Source organism: Mauremys reevesii, linkage group 5 (genome assembly GCF_016161935.1).
Source record: "Mauremys reevesii isolate NIE-2019 linkage group 5, ASM1616193v1, whole genome shotgun sequence".
NCBI classification, from domain to species: Eukaryota; Metazoa; Chordata; order Testudines; family Geoemydidae; genus Mauremys; species Mauremys reevesii.
Window position 1 is genome coordinate 92703974 of NC_052627.1, and position 22142 is coordinate 92726115.

A 22142-nucleotide genomic window follows, 5' to 3' on the forward strand; every position below is an offset into this window, starting at 1 on the left:
TTTTAATATGAAAGCTGGATAGGTTATGATTGGGTTTGCAAGGATTAGATTTTTATTGGTAAATGTCGATTTCACCCTCCCCCACACACACAAACCAACAAAAACATATTTCTACCAATAATCATCACAATGTACACACAAAGTAAAAAAAATTATTCTGCTTGAGAACTTAGTTTGATTTAACAGTATTTTATATATTTTGCATGTGATGTTGACAGTTTCTGTTTTAATGGTTATAAAGCTTTAACTTTTTGAATCTCAACATCTAATGTAATTAAATAATTATTGTCTGATTTCTGCTATGTCTGCTTCTGCTCCAATAATTTCTCACAACTGTGAAAATTTAAAATGATATTTTATTGGGCCCACTCCTGACCCCAAAAATGCTGTAATACAAGTTTATGTGTCCTTTAGTAGATGGCTCCATGCTGTCCTAAAGACTATCAAAAGAGCTTGTTAGGGTGTCCAGACTGCAGAGTTTTTGTTAGACAATACACACGAGGATAAGTGATGTTCCTAGTTTGTTGTCTGTGGTATAAATGTGTGTGAACCTATTTTATATCCAAGCTATTTTCAATAGGTGTCTTAATTTTTCTAGAATTCAGAAGAGAATAAAATGAATAAAAAGACACATTGCCAATAACCATCAAAATTTTGCTAATGCCAAACATTAGGTGATTTCATTTCAGATTATCTATTTTTTTTAAACTAATGAGCATTGAAATGTCATGCTGTGCTCAAATAAGTTGTCCTCGGTTACCCAGTCAGAAAATTGCCATGCCTATTTGGGTGACCAGTTTCTCTGGAGAATGAAGAAATTGACTACTAAGCAGAAAACAGCAAGTCACCAACAACTATATTTCCACACCTCTTAGGCTTAACATAGTATATCTCATTCTTTCATATAGAAAATTTGTTTACTAGCAACTAATGATATTTTGTATGAATGCATTCAGGGAAAAAAAGCTTCAGGAACAACAGTATCACAAATCATAACAGGTAATTTATGCTAAATCACTAGAATAAGCATATGAAGGTTGATACATTGACTATATCATGTGTTGTTTCAAGCTTGACAGACTAAAAGTAGACATCTTTCTTCAACTCTTTACTCACCAATAATTCATCAACTTTCGGTAATTTGCATTCTGTTACCCAAGATTCTGTCTTTTACTTTGCAAAAGTCAATGAAATCAGACACTTTTGATTCTTTATATTGTCCTGTGTGGAGACAGATAAGAGAATGTGCTGTTATGTTTTAGGACTACATTTGCAAATTGTTCTTAGAATATTATGCTGTTACTTGAAAAACACTGACTCATTCAGAATGGTATGAAAAGTTCTCATTAATATTCTGTGTTGCCTTCTGATGATCACTAATGACAGCTCAGTACAGAAGGGGTCAGATACAATAAGAAGGTGAGTATAATAATCCTTTCTTAAGAAGTTGAATGCCTGGAAGCTATATGTTCTTGCAGAAATAACCTCTACAAATGTGAATTTTCTTCTTTAATAGTAACATGTCTTTCATCTAACTCTGGATATGATCTCAATAAAGTATGATCTCAATAAAGACTCTATACCAGCTGAATATGAACAGCCCATTTTACAACATTTGAATACATTATTGCATTTTAAACTCAGGCTTATTACATCATTCTATACAAAGAAATTTTGTAAAGATTTGTTAACAACACTGGATGCAGCTTACAGACTGGCTGTCAATGCTTTAATACCTAGGCTATAAATGACCATTTAATGTATGGGGATTTCTTTTTCTTTATTTCCATGTGTAAATTCTATGTCATGTTATTAAGAAAACACTTCCTGATCTGTAATTGACTAGAAATCCACTGTCTCTTATATCTCATTTCTTACCAATAGGCTCCAGTAGAGTAACTAGTGTAGAAATACTCTGAGAATAAGTCATTCTAATTCAGATTCAGAACCCCTCTTCCAAAAAAAGATCAGTTAATTTCAGCAAAAGTGTACTGGTTTGAAGAATGTCATTTGTTGCCAAAAAAAATAAGACACTTTTCAGTTTCAGTAAGCCTGAAGGAAAGGAACACAGGCCTGGGCATTAAGATCAAGAGAGATAATTGCATGCTGGAAAATATAATCTCCACACTCCATGCCTCTATATTACAGATAAAGATGTGTATGATTTATTCAGTTATGCAAATTGGTCCAGCGCTCAGGTAACTGGCCAATTGCCAATACAATCTTGAGTTGGGTAAACTTTACAAAACTTGCAGCTTTTCACTATTATGGGTGAATGACCTGAACTTGGACAAAGTTTGGGCATTTCTATAGTAAGTCAATACAAATTATATTCTATAGACTATGTGGGTCACATTTTGAAATGTGTGCATAGAATTGTACTTGCAAAGCTTTCACACCCAGCTCTTAGGTGTACCAGCCTTACATTTACATGTGCCAAACTAGTAATAGTAGATCTACTGATTTATAGAATTATCCATTTTGCATGCACAGTTACGTATTAACATGAATAAGTACAAGCTTTATGCATTAAGTAGTTTCATGGGCAAATTACTCCTAGGAGTCTTGTCCACAGATGGTATTATAAAGGCTTTTTAAATCACAGCTGTTTTATTCAACTGCTATGGTAATGCATACCTTCAGTGCCTAGCTCCCAGATTTCTCACTTCACTTCCTATGTCATTCTTAAAGTGACAATACCTTTTTAAGGTGCTGGTGAATGAGCTCATTAATTTACTGCAGGGTCAGATTTTACCACCTGTCAGTAAAATCATGTTGAACAAATATCTGATTCTGTGAGCAGTTCTATAGATTTCAGTGCGCCAGATTCTGATACTTTCACTCATATTGAGTAGCATTTTACTCTGTTAACAGAGAACTTTATGTGTTTACATATAATAAAGAGCCAGTAAATTACTCTGAAGAACACACAACATAGTTTCTGGGTTTTGCAGGACCAATAAAACATGTTGCTGTGCATCACAAATGGCTTCCTCTGTGCAGCGTTTTACATGGAGCATTAACATACGTCACAGGAACAAATTGCTTAGGGAGGTTGTGGAATCTCGGTCATTGGAGGTTTTTAAGGATAGGTTAAACAAACACCTGTCAGGACCAGTCTAGTTAACGGTCTTAGTCCTGCCTTGAGTGAAGGGCACTGGACTAGATGACCTATTGAGATCCCTTCCAGTCCTATGATTCTGTAATTCACAAATAGGCCTGTAGATTTCAATGGGGATACTCACAAAGTGAGTGAGGATGGTACAATCTTGCCCTGAGGAAGGAATTAATTATCAATGGAAACAACTATGCATCAGGCCTTTGGGCCTATCGGTCATTTAGAAAGGGGCCATAATCTGTCCGCACATCCTCAGCAATGAATTCCCCTGGCATCAGAGTTCCCTTAAGTGTGTAGCTGTACTGCAGCTGGGGTACACAGTGTGTTGGGAAGAGACGGCTCATACTGGGGCCATGTTCTACTACACCTGTCCTCTGTTGATATAGGATCCATTAAGGACCCTACATCAATGAAGGCATAACTCAGAGATGCCTACCAGCAGCTTTACATGGCATTGAAGCTGGATCTAGCCCTGAGGATCAGGGAATTGAAACCAACTCCTTGTTGCCACCCACACCCACTTTGCCCTGAGTTGAGCTCTCACACACGTGAGACTGTACTCACATACAGAAAGACAGATCCAAAACAAGCCTGATTGCAATGATGATCTTTATAATTGTTAGCATTGGTTTTTTCCAGTAGATTTTGGACTGTGTTCTCAGTTGCTTATGCAGCTGTTACTCAGTCCTTGCTCAGGTGAAACTCCCATCAATTTTGGCTGAGGAAGCTAAGGTTTTGGCTCAATGCAATAGGAAACAATGAACTCCATTTGTATAGTCTTCACAGGAGGTATATTACATGATGTAAATAATAATAATAATCAGATGCAATTATTGTATTTTATTAAAGCTACATACAATTTCATTGCCACAGCATGTCACAAATAAAACTATAATCCTAGTGAGAAATGTCACAAAGGATCAAAGTGAAAAAAGTTTGGTTCACAATTCAAGGACAAATTCATTCCCTGCTGGAGCCCTTAGTCCATCTAAGAAAAGGTCATCACTGACTCACAGCTGTAAAGATTTCTGAATGCAGTGAGTTGTTGATAGTTCAGTCCCCAGAGGATACAAGAAAATAGCATAATTCTGTTTCTAATTCAACAGTGTCCTCTAGGGCAAGCAAGAGATAAATATAAAGGAAGAAAAACTGGGTTTTGGCACTCAGGAATTGGGTTGAAGACAAGTATGGAAAAATAAAGCAACAGTTTATACAGAATATTGTGCTAAAGAATAAATATTCAGTTACATCTGCGTATGTATTCAATACATAGCTGACATAACTTTACAAGCAACATTTTTTTTCATTTAATAAAACTGAGGCCTGTGTCTGCTCATATTTACACCTCTGTAAACCAGGAGTTATTTATTTAGTGTGTGCACAGTCGTCTAGCCAAGCGATGGCATCTTCAGTGGCATGATGCAGTTCTTCTAGGCCACCGCTGAACCTAGTCAGCAGGCATTCATCGAGAATGTACGTCACAATCTGTGTTGTGCTGCAGATACACAAAGCGCTGTCATGAAGGCCCCAGAGATACTGGTTGGCTGCACAGAGACCTTGCCCTGTCCGGAACCTGTTCAACAGGGATCGCTAGAGATGGGGCAGGTCAAAACCAGGCGGGAAGATTGTGGGGTTGGCAACAAGGGACTGGTTGGGGATTATAACAGATATCCATTCCTCTCGCCAGAGAGTTTCTGCCCTAACATCCTGGCGTAGTGGATGAGACCATAATGGGCTACGTGACGGCAAACGTGCAGCTGGTGATTTAAATAGGTCATTGTGCAGCAGCAGGCTTGAGTTAGTGCATACTTTCTCCAGTAACTTGCCAGTGTCAAACTCTCGTCTGATATGAGGAGGAGCAATATTGCTCAGAACCGGAAGCCATGGGAGTGGAGTCGGATGCAGGGTGCCGGAGATGATGTGCATGGCAGCATGTAACTGCGTATCCACCAGTTTGGTGTGTGACGATCGACTCCAAACTGGTGAGCAGTGCTCCGCCACTGAATACGAGGTGACAAGAGCTGACATCCGCAAACCTGGAGCATGAGCACTTCATGATGAACCTGCCAGTTTGCTAAGAAGATTGTTGTGAGTCTTAACTTTAACTGCTGTCTTCTTCGTGTGAGCATGGTAACTCAGTGTGCAGTCTAAGGTCACATTTAGGTAGATCAGTTCTACTTCATGCTTCGCCTTCTGACCATTCAGATAAACATTCAGTTCTCAGGTTGTGCTGGTGTGATGAAGATGGAACAAACTGGAGACTGTTTTTATGACGCTTGGCTGGAGGTGCCAAGTCTTACAGTAGTCAGCTAACTTTGTCATGTCCCAGTTTAAGGTGGGATCAACCTCGTGAAACTTCCGGGCCTGGGTACTGCTACAGATGTTGTCTGCATAAATGAACTTTTGTGACTCCGTTGTTGGTAGGTCATTGATGTAAAGGGTGGACACAGTTGGAGAAAACACAGAGCCCTGGGGTAACCCATTGCTCTGTCACCTCCAAGCACTCACCTTCTCCCCCATATGGAGTCTGAACTGCCTATCAAGGAGGAAAAGTTTAATAGTGCCTGTGACCCAAGTAGCAGGACCTGTGATACCTTCACGAGCAGGCCAGTGTCCCCATACCATATCATACGCCACTGTTAGATCGATGAAAACAGTGCCTGTTTTCAAGTTTCTCTGGAAGCCATTTTCAACAAATGTGGTCAGTGCGAGTACTTGGTTGCATGTGCAACCATGCAAAACCACCTTGGCAAAAACCAGCTTGGTCAGGGCTCAAAATTGTCTCCACGTTGGGTAATATGCACTGTATGACCAAGCACTCCAGTGCCTTGAAGCACACCAGGAATAATACCAATGAAGTCAATGCAGCTACACCAGCATGAAATTATAAACTACGTTGTCTATACAAACATTTTGTTTGCAGCAAGCTGGCGTTTGAATGTACTCATGCTAGTTTGCCACAAACTAACTGTGAATTTACAGTTTGCTAATGCATTTGAACTATTTCGCTTTGAAGTGGGACTAGTAGAGAGTAGAGTCACATCGTGCTTGCCATAAGCTAATTGTGTAAAAATAAACCTTAAGAGTCCAACCCTGTATTTCCAAAGGTTGCTGTGGGTGTTCAGCATCTGTGACAAGCAGGCCACTTAAATGTATATGCTAACTTTCAGCACTGCAGTTTGGAAATGTTTGCTTGTATTTCTCTGCACCATCTGTAAAATGGGGATAATGATTCTCCATCCACCTTAGCAAACAGTTTGGAGAAAGAGGGATATAAAAGACCTATGTACTTACTAGCTATTCTAGGCTACTCATTATGATATTTTGTTGAAATTTTACCTGCAAAGAATTTAAACTGAGTGGCTAGGTAGAAGGTATGGTATTCTGCATGTTTCACTATTGCCCAATATTGGAATATGTTGATCTTGATTCAGACCTTCTTCAGGAATGACCAGTAAAGGAAAAAGGATAACACATTTCCATTTGGATAGTAATCCTAAAGTTGGCATTATGGTGTTGTGGTTTAAATTATACCTGTATTTAGGATAAATGTTTTGTTCCTTTTGCAGACTACTTGGTGATGAAGTCACCCTATTTTTTCCTCTTTCTTCTCTTTTACTTTATGTTAGAGGCATCATCTTCATTGAGGTAAAACCATATTCACATACCCATTGTTAAACCCAGTTTGCAAAGAGCTTTGTAGCAGGGCTTAGCTGGTTTAGCTTCAGGCTCTGCTTCAGACTCAGTTTCCCCTTCTTGTCCCAGTTAATTAAGGACATGTCCTCAATAGTCATTCTTGTTTCAGAGGCTGGTTTATTAATATAAAGTTCAAAACATCACAAATCTTAACTGGCTCACAGACCTTGGGTTAGGGTTCACAATCCTGTCCCTACTGAGGCTTTCTTCTAAGCAGGCTTGATCCCACCCCAGGCTTCCTAGCTGACTTCTACTCACTGCAGATTCATACTCCCCAGCCCCTCTACCTAGTAGATAAGGCAATAATCACTGCATGGAACAACTTACACTCTTGTTAACCTCTCATCTGAGTGAGCACAGGCTGCCCTTATATCTCCCAGCAGGCCTGGCTCTGTCACATGTCCCTACTATCACATGCCTCTTGTACTCATTTCTTCCACCTGCAGAGGTGGGCTAAACCAGGCACAGGTAAGTCTGAGCTCTAGCCTTCTTAAAGGGCCAGTTCACCCAGTGGCAGGTTCCTACTAATGCTGTTTTTTAAACACTGTACTGCCCAGGAAAGACTAGGCATAAATATGGTAAAATAGTGTTTAATCACAATTCATCTGGTGATGGCCTTTAAATGGAGCTAGTGACTATTTATTTAAACAATTGAGTGCAACAAGCATTGTTCTACCCCCGTTTAGATGTAGCCTCATATTGAAGAGTTAATGAGAAGTGACAATAATAGTAAAGCCCCCACCCCTTTTTTTTTCATAACAAGCTCAAATCAGGGCATAACAAATCTTCTGATAATACTTATCAAATAAAAAGCTGACATTAAAAATGGCACAGAGTAGGTGGCGTGCTATTAAAATCTGAACAGCACAATGCTGCAGAAAGGGAATGAAACAGTAGAAGAAATGGAGGAAGGCAAAAAAAATCTATTAAATTCTGCAGCACGGAAAACTTTACAAATAATAAAATAATCATCGTGGAAGGAAAACATATAAGAAAGTATTGTTTGTATTTTTAATCAAAGTATAACATATGATTAGCAGTTTTTAACATTCAATACAAGGGTGCTAGGAATAAATCAAAACATAGTACCTAGGGAATAACATGAATCATCTTGCAAGGTTCAGCAGAGCCTGGTGAACCTCCTATGGTTCAGAAGAGTCACTTAAATAAGCCCAGAAATAGCTAATTATTGATACCCCAATCAATGCCTTATCTCAGCTATTTGAGGTCTTTCTTTTTATTTTCCTGTGATGGGGTATGTACACCACACAGGCCCTTACGGGGTTAATATGGGCCTGAGGGGCTAATTAGGATACTTGAATGCACCTGGAGGGAGAGCCAGGTTTAACTGAACAAGAGGCTCAGCTGGGCCAGAGTAGGCTGGATTATAGAGACAGGAAGTTTGCAGCAGAAAGGGCTGTAGGGAGAAATTCTGCAGTCATTCTCTGGGAGAAGAGAGAATAGGATGTGAGACCTTATGAGGGAGAATGAGCCCTGAGTTTCTAGACCTAGAAAAAGGGTCAACCCCAGAGAAGTTGTGGGAAAAGGAAACCTAACAAGGCTATTTAGGAAGAAGTCCAGGGAAATGGTAGCAAGGAATAGGGTGGTGCAGACCTTGACTGCTTATTATAGGGTTTCTGGTCTGTAATCCAGTGTAGAGGGTGGGCCTGGCTTCCCCTGCCAGCTAGTGAGAAGTGACACAAGAGTTTTGGAGATGCCAAACGGACAGCTGGTCTGGAGAGACTTTGTTTCTCAAAGGGGAGAACTACAGTGACTTGGCTGGAGGGTTAGTCATGAAGAAGGAGCACCCTGGGTCTTAGAGAAGAAAGCTAGTTGAGGTTCTCTTGGGCTAGTGCTTGGGGTATGCTATAGATTCCATAAGATCTGATTTGGATATGGAGGGAGACCTCCTTACTGTTTTTAATGAAATAAATACTATTGGTAACAGTGTGATTATGGGATACTTTAACTTCCCAGATATAGATTAGAGGACAAGAGCTACTAATAATAGTAGGGGCCAGATTTTCCTGGCTCTGATAGCTGACAGATTTCTTTACCAAATAGTCACTGAACCAACAAGAGTTAATGCCATTTTAGATTTGGTATTGGTGAGTAGTGAGGACCTCATAGAAGAACTAGTTGTAGGGGATAACCTTGGTTCAAGTGATCCTGAGCTAATTCTATTTAAACTAAATGAAAGCTAAACAAAAATAAATCTACAACTAGGGTCCTTGATTTCAAAAGAGCTAACTAAAAAATTAAGGGAATTAGTTAGGGAAGTGGACTGGACTGAAGAACTCAAGGATCTGAATGTGCAGGAGGCTTGTAATTACTTTAAGTCAAAGTTTCAGAAACTATCTGAAGCCTGTATCCCAAGAAAGGGGGGAAATTTGTAGGGAAGGGTTGTAGACCAACCTGGATGAGCAAGCATGTCAAACAGATTAAGAGAAAGCAAAAAGCCTACAAGTTATGGACGATGGTATGGATCAGCAAGGAAAGCTACTACTTGGAGGTCAGGAAATATAGGGATAAAGTGAAACAAGCCAAAAACAAGCAGAATTGGACCTTGCAAATGGAATTAAAATCAACAGAGAATGGTTCTATAACAATATAAGTAAAAATAAAGCAAGGAAAGAAGAAGTGGGACCTCTTAGCACTGAGGATGAGGTAGAGATTAAAGAGAACCTAGGCACGACCCAACACCTAAACAAATACTTTGCCTCAGTTTTTAATAAAGCTAATGATGAGTTTAGAAGTAGTGAGAGGGTGGCTAATGAGAATGAGGATATGGAGGTAGAAATTACCACATTTAAGGTAGAAGTCAAGCTCAAAGATCTTAATGGGACTGAATCAAGGGGCCCAGATAAGCTCCATTTAAGAATATTAAAGGAACTGGCACATGAATTACTAGAGTGGGTGGGTGAGGTTCTAATATCTGCAATGTGCAGGATGTCAGACTAGATCATCATGATGGTCCCTTCTGACCTTAACATCTATAATCACCGTGGTGTGAGGATGCGGGCAACAGGCCTGAGTAGAGCTAATCCTCAGACAGCACCACAAGAAGGTGCTCCTAGTGGTGACTGAACCCCATGAGACCCCCTCTCTTTTCTCTAGAAACATGTATACTTAGGCCTGTGATAGTAACTGATGTATGCTTCTGGAAGTGAGCCTGCAGCCCAAAAATAATGCATCTGATAATGGGTGCTGGCTGCAGTCTAACAACACTGTGATGGAAATACACTGCATGCAAGGTAAACAGTCTGAATGTTAAGTGATGAAAATAAAAATGAAACAAGTTACAGTAAGAAATAACTCCGAAAAGAACCTGTGGCTAATCTTGTCAGTATCACCAGGGAAGCCATATTTTCCATTTCCCAGGTTTACCTTTCCTAGCTGTACTATCACCATCCTGACTGCAAATACTTGAAGCATAAAAGGAGAGTTGCCACTGGGGTCCCCAGACTCCTCATTCAGTTTAATACTCTGCTAAAACTGGTCACCAGTGCAGCCATTAGTGAGAGTGAGCAACCTGTCTACTGCAGATAGTTGTTCTAAAGTGACTGCCAAAGCTATTAATGTGTTTGGTGCCAGTGATGTTCTCCCTCAGGAGAGCAAGCTGTTTGTGCTCGAATACCAAACAAAAGAAAAAAAAACTCATTTTATTCCTCTTTCGTCTGAAAGTCAGAAATGTAGCCCAACATGTCTTCTGTTACACAAGAAAATGAGACTCAAACACTGTTACAATGGAGATAAATGTCCCTCCGCTTTCTGCTATGTGGCCAGGGATATGTACTAAATCAGATGGGCAAACTACAGCCTGTGAGCCGTTTTAAGTTGGCCTGCGAGCTGGTGCTGGGTCGGGGGCCACACTACATGGCTCCTGGAAGCTGCGGAATGGCCCCGCTCCGAGGGTTGCAGGACGATCCACACCTAGGAGCCAGAAAAGGGACATGCCACTGCTTCCAGGATATGCTTGAGGTAAGCACCACTCGAAGCCTGCAACCCTGAGCCTCTCCCCATGCCCCAACCCCCTGCCCCAGCCCTGATCCGCTTCCCACTCTCCAAACCCCTCAACCCCAGCCTGGAGCACCCTCCTGCACCCCAAACCTCTCATGCCCAGAGCCCAAACCCTCAACTGGAACTTGCACCCCTGCCCTGATCCCCCTCTAAACCCCTTGGTCCCAGCCCAGACCACCCTCCTACACCCCAAATTCCTCAGCCTTAGCCCCACCCCACACCCCAACCCCAATGTTATGAGCATTCATGGCCCACCATGCAATTTTTATTCCCCGATGTGGCCCTCAGGCTAAAGAGTTTGCCCACCCTGAACTAAATAGTATAGTACCCATTACTATTTAGTTACAGGCAAAGATGCTGTTGTGGCTGATGAATCTATTAGATGTAATTTAGTGCAGACTATGTCTATTGCTGAGAACTTCAGGGTTCTTCCTCATGGTTTCCAGTTTAACTCCTTAATAATTACATGATATTAAACCTAAATAATCAGGCTTGATTATTTTGGTGCAGGACATAAGACTGGACAACAGAAATGGAGTTATACTGCTATGATCCAGAGGGCATCTGTTCCCCACCTCAGATATCCCCCTTGTCAGGGCTCTAAGAATAGGGGGCATAGAATTAGATACAGTGGCTTTGCACTACATTGGGATTCCTTGGTGCAAGGGGAAATCTCCAGTTGTCTATTTAAACTGTAGCTTCCTGACTCTGTTTTGTGAATTGGTGTAAAAGCAAGAGAGGCTGACAACCTGACCCTCTGTCTTTATTTGCTTAGACATAATAGGAAAACTTCAGATTACAGGCCCAGTTTTAAAACTGTTATGAAACTAAGTATTAACTACATTATAAAACAAAACAAAAAACCTCCAGTTATTTACAAGGTATTAAACTTTGGAGATATTGGTTTGACAAAACTCAGACAGATAAATGGAGACAAGACTGGAGAATAGAAACTTTTTTTTTTTAATGGACTGGTAATAGGTGGGTGTTTTTGTCAGCTTCAGATTTAAGAAATGGTTCAGTTCTCATGCAGTCCTTGGTCCTTAGTGGGATAAATGGGGCTGGATAAGAAGACAAGGCCCAGTTTGCCTTAATTCTCAGATTGGATTGTCTTCCCCTGTTGCAGAAATAGATTCTGGTAATCAGGCAGCCTTCTGGGATACACGGTTGAACTCAGGGAACATGGGTGTTAGGTTCAGTAGCTAGAGTGGGGTGAGAAATGTTGTTCCCATCCCAGCAAAATTTGACATTTCAATTTTGATAATTCAGGTTTGTCCTGAATGGAACAAAGTTAAAATCTTGGACAATTTCACACTAAATATCTGAATTTTTGCATGAAGTCATTTGAAATGTTTAATTTCAATTTTGACCACTTTATTTTTTTATTCTAATTAGTCTACATTTTGAAGCAACTTTTCATTTCAAACCTAGAATTTTATATTTTGAAAATGTAGAAACAGGACTTTGACAATTTTGAGAGAAAAAATTCAAGTTGAGAAATTTGTCATAACTGACCCTTTCCCTCAAAAAGATTTGATTTTTAACTAATCAACATTTTTCTATGAAAAACACCTTGTTGAAAAATTCTCAACCAAGTCTAGCAGTAGCCTTTACAAATCTGCAACTTGGCATGAAAAATAAAAACAAAGAAAAGTTTGGACATGTTAAATTGTACCTATTGGGTAATAAGAAAGCAATGCATTCCCTACAGAATTGGTGCAACATGTTCCCTTTAGCTAATGTTGGCTGAAACAATAGTGTACTGCTATTCACACCTGGGAGCTCAGATGCCATTGATGTGTATAGTATAAAAGCTGAAATAGAGGCCATTAAAAGTTTGCTGATAAAACTATAGCCTTTCTAATGGACATGCTGACAAAAGACCTCTTTTGCTGTTGTGATTTATCCAACATTGCCCAAATAAGGTGTACCAGCCAAATGACTTTTTTTGCTAGTATAACTGTGTCTACACTAGGATTTTTGCTGGCACACCTGTGTTGCTTCTAACCAACATGACTATGCCAGCAGAAATTTCTAATGTGACCAGGCCAGAGAAGCTTAGGTTAGGGGTGTGATAGGAACCTCAGGGTGCAGCCTGGAATTGTGGGACCATTGTACGCCCTCAGCTCTCAAGTCTGGGCTCTCTCTCACAGTGCTTTGCTTGTGACAAACAGCTATCAGTCAGCACAACCACATATGGAGCCCCACACACAGCTAGATTGCATGAATGCTCCCAGAGCCACACATGAATCTCACATAGATAAGCACCAGCCAATTCCCCCACCCACCTCTAGGTCCCAGCCATGTACCTCAGGAATATACCGTCTTGCACTGCTCAAGATGATTAGTGCAAATTTATTAATTGGTTCACCACTTCATCAATGGTAAATGTATATACACCAGCCTTTGTAAAACCTGAGTAAATTTACCACACTCCAGGCAAACCCATTGGTAAAGATAAACAGTAAAAGAAGTTATTGGATACAAAAGATAGATTAAGCACTTTTAAGTGATAGGCAAAAAGTCAGAGTGGTTACCAAAATGAAATAAAATACACCTTTACCTCGATATAATTCTGTCCTTGGGAGCCAAAAAAACTTACTGCATTATAGGTGAAACTGTGTTATATCGAACTTGCTTTGATCCACCAGAGTGCGCAGCCCCGCCCCAGGAGCACTGCTTTACTGCGTCATATCCAAATTCGTGTTATATAAGGTGATGTTATATTGAGGCAAAGGTGTATAAATATGCAGTCTAACCTCTCAACCTTATTAGACTGGGTAACATCTACATTAAGCAGTTTTTCCTCACCCCTCTGGATATTGCAGTCCTTAATATACAGGTTTGTACTTTTAACCTGGGCCAGCCTCATGTTGGAGTCTTCTTCTGAGTGTCTTTGTTGCTCGCAGCATAGGTTAGGGAAGGAGAAAGGCCAAGCATGGGGCCCCTGTGTTCAGTTTTATACCCTCAGTTCCATGTCCTTGGAGAAAACAAATCCAGGCCTGTCTGGTGGACATTTCTGAGTCCCCAGGCAAGGTTGAGCAATTCCCCTGGTATGGCCTCATGCAGGTGAGTCATTGAATTATAGCTCCCGCATTGGACAATGACTGTTAATGAGTTGTTTGACATCTCGCCTGGGCATTGATTACTTTCCTTGCTGTTGTCTTTGGGGAGCTAATATCTGGCTGATTCCTCAGTTTACAACATGTTTTAGTGACAACCATACAGCACAATCTCATAACTTCATATGCACTAAAGATCTATATATTTAGGTAGAACAGCAACTTTCAGCTGATCATAACCTTTTCCCTGATACCTCACCTGCTTTATATGCCATCATAGACTATTGGGGTTGGAAGAGACCTCAGGAGGTCATCTAGTCCAATCCCCTACTCAAAGCAGGACCAACACCAACTAAATCATCCCAGGCAGGGCTTTTTCAAGCCTGACCTTAAAAACTTCTAAGGATGGAGATTCCACCACCTCCTTAGGTAACCCTCCTAGTGAAATAGTGTCAACTGCTCCTTGTTCTGTCATATCACAAAATCTGCAATATCACAATTATATACAGATGAGGAATATGGGGGTTACAAGACACTCCCCGAAGGTATAGAATGTCACAAGGGATTCTTACTCATTCCCTGGGCAAAGCTCTAGTTTTGCTTGAGTAAAAATTGAATAAAGATTTTAAGATAAAGCTAAAGTTAAATAAACCAATGAAAAAGGCAGAGGCAAATGTAGATAAAGTACTACCTCGTACACATGGAAATATACTTTCATGTGAGACTGCAAAAATTTCAAAGGTAAGTTAAAAGTTTTAAATTAATGGTTTTAAAATATGTTAATTTATTGTGGAGAGTAATTTTTATCTCTAACAATACCTTCAGAAATGTCACTCGAAGGATAAACCAGCACTGAAATGCTGAGCAGCAAGGGATAGAGGGATACTTTACCATACCTGATCCTTGGTAGTATGGTGGGGAATCTTGAAGGAAGGATTCAAGAAGAGTTCCCCTTGCATGCCACCACCATAAGCAAGGTTCAGGCATCTTCACCGTCTCTGCACTCAGAAGCACAAGAACTGCTTCCTTCTGATACATGAAGTACAAAGCACTCCAGAAAGAGTAGGGAGAAGGAAAACCAGTATCATTCAATAGATAGGGAATGAGTGCGGTGCGCAAGAGAAATGAGAATTATAGTCCCAGTTCTTCTGCCTCTCTTATCCCCTCCTAACCTTTGTCTGTCTTGTCTACACAGACTGTAAGCTTTTTGGTGCAGGAACTGGCTCTTACTATGTATTTGTACATTGCCTAGCACAATTGGACTTTAAATCTCAGTTGGAACCTGAGATGCAGTAGTGGAATATTAAAAATAACTGAGATGCCATCTCAAAGGACAGTGCTGCACCTGCACAAATGCAAGCAAATACAGAGTGTATATATAAGTAGGTCGGAGTGTATAATTTATATAAATGAATATTTGCACATATTCATTTTTTATATTTCCTTGGTTCTATTAATGAGGTCATTTGGTTGAGTTGCTCAAAAACTATTTGCCGACTGCTAAATTTTGAGATTTTTTGCCAAATAGTTTATCCAATTAATATTTTTATTCAAACAGCTTCAGCATTGGATTAATAAATTATTCAATCAGTATTGGCTCTTTCAGAAAAAAAGACAAATTATTTATGGCAATGCTCATTCATTATGTTTAATTGATATTCAATTAAGCTGGAAGTTTTTTATGACTATTCGAGGTCCAGATCAGATTCTGCACAGATAGAGATCCACTCACACAGAGACAGATTGAATTCCTAAGAATCGCAATACTGGGTCAAACCAATGGTGCATCTAGCCCAGTATCCTGTCTTCCAACAGTGGCCAATGCCAGGTGCTTCAGATGGAATGAGCAGAACATGCAATTATTGTATAACCCATCCCTTGTCACCTATTCCCAGCTTCTGCCCATCCTGGCTAATAGCCATTGATGGACCAGTCCTCTGTTACCTTATCTAGTTCTTTTTTGAACCCCATTATAGTCTTGGCCTTCATAACACAATTCACAATACACAGGTCAGTGCAGCTCCACGCAGGGGTACACAGACTGGAATTCAGTGCAGGATTGTTGTCAGTGGGCCTGATCCATTGAAGTTGGTGGGAGTCTCTTTTCACTACCATGGATTTCAGATCAGGTCTTAAGTGAATAATAAACTAGAAAAGAGGTATGTTTGTTTTGTTTTATTTGGGGGAGGGAGAAAGGGAAATCACATCATAAATGAAGGCTGTTAAAGAGCACATATCAAACATGTGTATGCCAACCAGCTGTACATCAGTCTACCAGACTTGGGAGATCAGATATTAGCCCCCGATCTGATAAGAACAACTCCCTCAAAAACAGTTAACCATCATAGATTATTAGGGTTGGAAGGGACCTCAGAAGATCATCTAGCCCAACCCCCTGCTCAAAGCAGGACCAATCCCCAACTAAAGCCCCAAATGGCCCCCTTAAGGATTGAACTCACAACCCTGGGTTTAGCAGACCCATACTCAAACCACTGAGCTCTCCCTCAGTTTTGTTCAGAGTTATAAATAACCTCAATTCCCAAGGTGTTCATAACTCTGAGGTTCTACTGTATTTATTATACTAGTGTAAAAAGAGACTGAGTTGCAGCATTAAAAAATGATCAAATCTCTATTTTCTGAAGATACAGAAACAATTATATCTTTGCAGCATTATATAATTGTTTAAATACATTCTAGTATTCATAATTTGATTTTAGTGATTTGCTTTATTAACTTCAAAAAGTCACAGTACCTTTAATTGCCCTGTTTTATTTATACAGTAAATTATGGGATCAGTTCTGTATTCTGGTCTTTCCCAGAAAATTAAGACAAACGCTGACATAGTCTCTAAAATATAGAAATAAACCAATTGCTTTCTAGCAACACTCTGTGCACCTCATTCCTTTTAAAATAGCATCATGACCAATGTTCAATGTACTGTAGGAAAATAAAGCAGAGGTGCACTTCTTTCCCTTGTTTATACTGAACCACATTCTATCCTTGCTAAATTTTGCTTTCATTAGCAATTCCCTTGTCAGTCTTGAAGTTAAAAATGCAAAATGTCTTTCAAAACCCAAACACAATTGCATCTGTCAAACAAAGATATTCCATCTTCAGCAATAAAACTAAATTGTAATTGTTCTATCAATGTGTATAAATATTGATACACTGTGCAAACCAATGTACTATATTGTGCACTGGAGAAACCCTAGGAATGAATACTCTGATGGTAAATGACTGAATTATAGTATTAAAAAATTAGAGCCAAATTCTGAACTGCTGTACATTGGTATAGTTCTGTAGACTTTGAGGTAGCTACACCAATTTACATTAACTGAGAATCTGGCTTTTATTGTAGACACAGACTCTTCCCCATGTTGATATCAAGAGATAGAGGTGCCTGAAGCTCTTGACTCTTAATTGTATACATTTCATATATGAATGCCTTACTTTATTTTCAACACAATGAATGGTTTGCCAAGATTACACATGTTAAAATCTTACACATGAAGGCTAATTAAAGCTTGGGTACCTCTAGGCAATATCTTTGCGTCTGATATAAATTAAATCCTATTTCAACAGCAATTCATTTTTGCAGACTGGGACCTAAAAAGCTTTTATTTAGGAAATTGCTGAAGGGCATATATTTGTTTTCCACACCCTGAAAGGTACATTAGATTGACCTTTAAGAGAAGTTATCATAGTCCAACAGTTTTTGTAGCTATGTATTTCATTGAAGCTATTTGAAGAGAAGGAATCTTAAGCCTTGAGTCAGCAATTGCTATGTTTGCTAGCCACGAATTGTATGTCTTCACTACCATGCTGCAGCTGCACCAATGTAATGCATCTGGTGAAGATGCGCTATGTCGATGGGAGAGCTCTCTCCCACCAACATAGTGCGGTGTCAAGACAGCTTTAAGTCAATGTAACTTTTGTCACTCATGGGGTGGCTTTTTCACATCTCTGAGTGATGTATGTTACATCGATTCAAGCGGTAGCACAGACAAGCACTTATTCTCAATAGGCCGGATTCTGATCCTCTTCCTCTTGTTGAAAAGCACCTTACTCCAAGAGGAGTTCCACTGACTTCAGTAAGACTTCTCATTGGGTAAGATGGTGCTCATTGTGAGTGAGGGGTATGCAATCTGGCCTAGTGTGGTTGTACATAGAATGATGGTACTTCAGCTTTTTCATTGTGCATACCAATATGGAGGGGTGGGGGAGGAGGAATACCTCACTTACACCATCCCACTTTCCAGTACCCCAGTTCTGTATATTGCAGACTACCAGGAATGGATTTCATAACACTGGCAGATAATAATCCATATTTTGAGAACCACTGTACTAGGACAGTTTCTTAGCAGCATTTCTGAATTGGACTGATAAATATTATTTTCAATATCTTCATCAAGGATTTAGATAATGGCATAGACAGTACACTTATAAAGTTTGCAGATGATTCCAAGCTGGGAGAGGTTGCAAGTGCTTTGGAGGATACAAATAAAATTCAAAATGATCTGGACAAACTGGAGAAATGGTCTGCAGTAAATATTATGAAATTCAGTAAGGCCAATGCAAAGTACTTCATTTAGGAAGGACAGCTGCACACATACAAAATGAGAAATGACTGCCTAGGGAGGAGTACCGCAGAAAGGGATCTGGGGGTCATAGTGGATCACAAGCTAAATATGAGTGTGTAACACTGTTGCAAAAAAAGCAAACACAATTCTGAGATTTATTAGGAGTTTTGTAAGCAAGACATGAGAAATAATTCTTCTGCTCTATTCTGTGCTGATTAGGCCCCAACTGAAGTATTGTGTCCAGTTCTGGGTGCTACATTTCAGGAAAGATGTGGACAAATTGGAGAAAGTTCAGAGAAGAGCAACAAAAATGATTAAAGGTCTAGAAAACATCACCTACGAGGAAAGATTGAAAAAATTGGGTTTGTTTAGTCTAGAGAAGAGAAGACTGAGAGGGGACATTATAATAGTTTTCATAAAAGATTGTTACAAGGGAGGGAGAAAAATTGTTCTCCTTAACTTCTGAGGATAGGACAATGAACAATTAAATTGCAGCAAGGGAGGTTTAGGTTGGATATTAGGAAAACTTCCTAACTGTCAGGGTGGTTAAGAACTGGAATAAATTGCCTAGGGAGGTTGTGGAATATTCCTCATTGGAGGTTTTTAATGACAGGTTAGACAAACACCTGTCAGGTATGGTTTAGATATTACTTAGTTCTTCTTTGAGAACAGGGGACCAGACTAAATGATCTCTCAAGGTCCTACAATTCTATGGCTAAAATCATGTATGTTGGTAATACAATTTCTTCAATTCTTTTCTATAATAGAAAAGAATGAAATGCATGGGTTTATGGCTTTGTAAAGCAATTCATTTATTTAACAGCTGACTACTCCTTTCATTTTATTCACACTGACATACAATTTATAGAAATAGGAAACTGGCTATTTATAAATGGTTTGAAATCCATTAGTGAACATCCTCCTCTTACAGCAAACAGGAATGACCAATAAACAGAGGTGTTAGAGAGTAGAAGCAGCTTTATTTCCTAAGTGCAGTTCTACCATAACGGCCAGCAGCAGAACAGCGATTATGACTTGAAATAGATGTGCCATGTTTTCTTTTCTGCCTGAAGCCACAAGGGATGTCTGTATTAAATTTAACTTGGTGGGCTTAGGGGAAGAACACATTTCTGGTTTGGAAGAACAAGAACTGACACTGTGGTGCATCGGAGAGGGTGAAGAGTACTTGGACAACCAGGTTCAGAAAGCAGCACTACCCGAGATGTAAGAAACCAGACAGTGGAAACAAGAGAGGAGGACTTGCAGTTTCTTATCAGAGGCCAGGGCAGCAACCAGCATTCAACACAGCTGGAAGAAAATGATGATAGACAGGCTGTGACTATCAGAGAGGAGAGGACCAGGAGGAATTTACAAAGCTAGAATTATCAGTTTATCATGAAAACTGCAGAAAATATATCTGAAGCTCCTGCTAGTTGAATGGAATGGACCGCTGAACAGGACACACCTGAGAATGGCTACTCAGCCCAATCCATAAGACTAGGAAGTGTGCCCACAAAGATGTCCTAACATCCAAAGACAGACCTTCATGCCTAGAATTCTGTGCTAAGAAGAATGGAAAGAATATCTTGCAAGAAACAGGTGGGCAACAGGATGGTATGCAGTCTTCCCTGAACCAATACACAAGATGTCACTCTAAAACTGGATAGGCTTCATAAGTCACCAGGAAAGGATCCACTCGTGAGGATGCATAACTGCACTAACACCACTTTCACACAATGCCTTGCAGATTATAGACAATTCAGGGAATGTGCAAGGGTGCTGAAGGGAAGGAATGTCCAATTGATCTTCTCAGAGATCCTTCCTGTCCTGAAAGCATAGGAAGACAGAAGATTCTGGAAGAGAACCACTGGGTAGGTCACTGATGTGAGGTAGAGGATTTCCACCTTCTCAGGGGCAACAGGGCTGCATAATTTGGATGGACTTCATCTCAGTACAAGAGAAATTAATCTTCCAGGGGAGGGGCAAACTAGGTGACTCAGGAGGGTTTAAACTAAAAACAAGACTGTAGGGTGAAATGAGGATACAAATGAACACTCATTTAGTGAAAAAAAAATCAAGATGTTGAGAACAAAATTATTCAAGGAACAAAGGAAGATGAAGAGAAGAAATTATTTAAATTGCCTACACACCCATGCTAGGAGTCTAGGTAATCAGCAAGAAGAACAGGAATTGTTCCTTTATGAACATAAATTGACCTAGTTGAACTAGCCTGATGGGAAGATGTTCATGATTGGAATGTTAAATCAATGGTTATAATCTATTTATGAAGGATTAAGTGGGCAAAAGGGGAGGGGGAGTGGCACTATGACAGTGCTGGGCAACAGCAGCTGTATTGGGACTCTCATCACGGTATCACCAATCAGGGCTGGCTCCAGACCCCAGCGCGCCAAGCGCGCGCTTGGGGTGGCCTTTTGCTGGCAGGGCGGCAGGCGGCTCCGGCGGACCTTCCGCAGTCATGCCTGCGGGAGGTGCACCGGAGCTGCGGGAACAGGGGGACCTGCCGCAGGCATGACTGCGGAGGGTCCGCTGGTCCCGCGGCTCGGGTGGACCTCCCACAGACATGCCTGCGGATGCTCCACCGGAGCCGCGGAACCAGCAGAACCTCCGCAGGCACGTCTGCGGGAGGTCCCGCGAGCCGTGGAACCGGCGACCGCCAGAGCGCGCCCCGCGGCGTGCCGCCCTGCTTGGGGCGGCGGGATTGCTAGAGCCGCCCCTGTCACCAATTACATCATCCTGGAGTAAATATGAGAGAGAAAGTTGTGCTTAATTGATGGATTAGAATGCGCTGGGGAGAGTTAAAGCACTAATGAGATCATTAGCTCAGGGAGCAGAAGACAGGGGAAGGAAGTGGAAGGGGGCGAGCAAGTCAGAGTGAGGCAGGCTTTGAGAGCCAGAAACAAGAAAGATCTTGGAGGGAGAACTCTTGTTCCTACTGTTGGTCTAAGAAGCTGAGGAATTATGTTGTTGTAGATAAGGTGCTGCACAGTGCTGGAAAGGTGATGAGGGAATGCCGTAAATAAACCACACATACTGTTTACAAGCTTTGAGTCTCCAAGCAGTCTGTTTGCACAGAGGAAAACAGGACTGGAGAGGGAACCCATGTTACAGACACTATGTGTCAAAAATAGTGCTACCTGTTTGACAGCTCAGACACAAATGATCTTGAACAATATCCTAAGAGATAAAGCACAAAATGGGGTACTAGTTGGTGTCTGCTACAGGCAGCCAAACCACACTAGAGAACAGGGTCACTGGCTCCTTAGGTGCCGATCTATAATGTGTAGGTGAAACACTTATCATGAGGGACTTCAATTTAAGTGACATATGCTGGATATCTCAGTATTAAAGTATCCTTGGAATTTGTAAAAGTTATAGATGACAGTTTCCTAACTCAAAAAGTGTCCCATCTAACATGGAGGAATTCTACATTAGATCTCATCTTGGTAGATAAAGAGGAATTGATCTCAAAACTAAAAGTTGGTGGCTGCTGGGTGCAAGTGATCATGATTGGATTACATTTGTTACATACAAACAAACTGAAATTCCAAACTTTGACATCAGTGGGAGTTAGGCACCTAGGACCTTTGGAAAATTCCACTAGGCACTGATCTGCATCTTTAGGCACCTAAATGCCTTTTAAAATCT